The sequence below is a fragment of the Rhincodon typus genome, chromosome 29 (genome assembly GCF_021869965.1).
Source record: "Rhincodon typus isolate 14 chromosome 29, sRhiTyp1.1, whole genome shotgun sequence".
Taxonomy (NCBI): Eukaryota; Metazoa; Chordata; class Chondrichthyes; order Orectolobiformes; family Rhincodontidae; genus Rhincodon; species Rhincodon typus.
In genome coordinates, this window is record NC_063360.1 from 39,136,837 (window position 1) to 39,139,564 (window position 2,728).

The 2,728-nt window shown below is 44.6% G+C and overlaps 1 protein-coding gene across 1 annotated transcript in view; it reads right to left on the reverse strand.

Annotated features, from left to right (window-relative positions):
- LOC109925238 (proteinase-activated receptor 2-like) overlaps window positions 1-2,728 on the reverse strand; it is an 8,804-nt gene that overhangs the window by 3,220 nt on the left and 2,856 nt on the right. The gene's annotated exons all lie outside the window — the stretch shown is intronic.

The window sequence follows — 2,728 nt, forward strand, 5'->3', positions numbered from 1 at the left end:
TCTGAAGCCCATCTAACCTAAACTATTCCATTATCATCCATATGTTTATCCAATGACCATTTAAATGCCCTTAAAGTGGGCGAGTCTACTATTTTTGCAGGCAGGGCATTCCACGCCCTTACTACTCTCTGAGTAAAGAACCTACCTCTGACATCTGTCCTATATCTATCACCCCTCAACTTAAAGCTACATCCCCTCGTGCTAGCCATCACCATCCGAGGAAAAAGGCTCCCACTGTCCACCCTATCTAATCCTCTGATCATCTTGTATGTCTCTATCAATTCACCTCTTAACCTTCTTCTCTCTAACGCTTCCTACAATGTCCTGGGATAAACTTGATCAGGTCCAAGGGATTTATCTACCTTTATGCATTTTAAGATGTCAAGCACCTCCTTTTCTGTAATGTGGACTCTTTTGAAGACATCAGTATTTATTTCTCCACATTCCCTAGCTTCCACGTGCTTTTCTATTGTAAATACTGACACAAAATATTTGTTTAGGGTCTCACCCATCCTCTGTGGTTCCATACATAGATGGCTTTGCTGATGTTTAAGGGGTCCTCTTCTTAATATACCTGTAGAATCTCTTTGGACTCTCAACAGTTTCACACCATAATCTCTGCCCCAACGTTATTTTGTTTCACTCTGCAAGTTTTGGTTTTCCTATTGTTTGTCTCTTGATTTCCCTTCCGTGCAGCAGCTGCCCATCATTCTGCCATTCGCACCTTCTCTAGACACAGTTTTTGTCTCCTCATGTGTCTCATTCTTGTTCCCTCTGACCTTGCACCACCATCTCCTTTGTCACTTCATCTGTCCTTACTTTGTTCTATTACAGACCTTCCCTTCTGGTTGCTTTCAACTCCCCCTTTCAGTGGTTTAAAATGTATTAGATATTGAGAGATTCTCAGTTCTGTTGAAATATTGGGTGGAACTCAATGGTTGTAGTGAGGGGAGGGGGGCATTCACTAACTGGAAAACTGGTGCTACACTCTACACAGCCATTTTGGGAGACCTGATGGAATTTAATCTCAATCAGACAGCGATATGAAATTCCTTCCATGGAAATCCAGTTGCGATATCATAGGGGAGGGGTGCCCCAGAACCGAAAGTGGTGGTTAGCCTACACCAGAGATTACAGGTCGAGCCCAAAGAAAAAGATGATTGGAGGGATTCACCAGGGCCAGACAGGGAGGCCTTCTGTGAGGTGGGGAGGAGGTCTTAAATTGGATTTCTCTTGCTGCCATGGGGAACAGAGTGCAAAGAATGCCTACCGGAACAAAGAATTGGAGGAGGCCTTTGAGGTAGATTGTATGGATTTGAAAGGAAAAACAATGATCTGAGATTTTCATGGAAAAAGTGAAGCTATCTTTTTCAATCAGCTTGGTGTGTATTCCCAGCATCCAAAGTTTATTTTTTTCCATTCCGACTCAGAAGTCTCACATGTTCTCACGAGGGACTTATTCTGACACAGTGAAAAGTATTGTTTTGTGTGTTACACAGGCAGATTATGCCTTACATAAGTACATCAGGGTAATAGAACAGAATGCAGAATACAGTGTTACAGCTACAGAGGAGGTGCAGAGAAAGAGAGATCAATATTTACGTTTAAATTGGCAGTTTAAAAGTCTGCTCCGAGCAAGGATGAAGCTGTTCTTGAGTCTGTTTTTGGTACATTTTCACATTTTTATATCTTCTGCCTGATGAAAGAGGGTGGAAGAGAGTATATCCGGGGTGGGAGGGGTCTTTGATGTTGGCTGCTTTCCCGAGGCAATGGGAAGTGTAGACGGAGTCAGTGGATGGGAGAGCTGCTTTATCTGATGGACTGGGCTGTGTTCATGACTCTCTGTAGTTTCTTGGGGTCTTGGGCAGAGCAGTTGCCTTCCAAGTCGGTGATGCTTCTGTCTGGTAACCATTCTGAGGAAGGGTCACTGGACCCGAAACGCTAACTCTCATTTCTCTTCACAGATGCTGCCAGACCTGCTGAGCTTTACCAGCAACTTCTGTTTTTGTTTCTGAATTACAGCATATGCAGTTCTTTTGGTTTTTGTCAAAGTTTCCTTGCTTGGATCTACCTTCTGTCAAGAAACGTGTGTCTACTGATGTGCAACAGCATTCCTACATTAAAAAATGTCCCACACAAGGTGTCCACCTCGAGAAATTCAACTTGCTCCTCACACAAAAGGCACTCAGTGAGAGGTGACAGGGACAGGACTGTCAGGTCAGGAAGGCCCAAGCTTCAGACTGGCACATAGGCAGTGAAGTTGGACTCTGTTGATTCACTCTTGGAATACGAACAGGAGAGTGTTTGAGATAACACAGTGTGGAGCTGGAGGAACACAGCAGGTCAGGCATCATCAGAGGAGCAGGGAAGTTGACGTTTTGGGTCAAAGAAGGCTCCTGACCTGAAATATCAGCTTTGTGTGTGTCTGTGTGTGTGTGTCTGTGTGTGTGTGTGTGTGTGCGCGTGTGTGTGTGTGTGAGCGTGTGTGAGCATATAGAGTGGGGGTGAGGTCACCTGTCACGAGACATGACCATGAGATACTGTTGAGGCCATCCTTATGGGTACAGAACTTGGCCATCAGCCTCTGAAACACACACACACACACACACACACTCACACTCACACTCACACTCACACTCACACTCACACTCACACACATATACACACACTCACACATATACATATAACCACACACACTCACACTCACTCACACACATACACACACACA